The sequence below is a fragment of the Neopelma chrysocephalum genome, unplaced genomic scaffold (assembly GCF_003984885.1).
Source record: "Neopelma chrysocephalum unplaced genomic scaffold, ASM398488v2 Primary Assembly neopelma1_97301, whole genome shotgun sequence".
Lineage (NCBI taxonomy): Eukaryota > Metazoa > Chordata > Aves > Passeriformes > Pipridae > Neopelma > Neopelma chrysocephalum.
The window spans coordinates 1-234 of NW_020925942.1; positions in this window are offsets into that span (position 1 = coordinate 1).

Sequence of the window (234 nt, forward strand, 5' to 3'; positions counted from 1 at the left end):
GGTAGGACTGGAAAGTGGATTACAAAAGGTTGATCTTTCCTTGATGCCCTCAGTGGAGTGGTGCTCAGTGCAGGAAATGAATGGAGCCCTGCCTGGAGGAAAGGACCAGTTACTCAGATAACACACTATAACATTCCTTCAGCCCATGTCTGGGCTCTTGGGGCACAGGGGGCCATAGAGCCAGTGTGCCAAGCTGTTGCTAAAATCTCTAGACCTGGTTTGAGAGGCTGATAC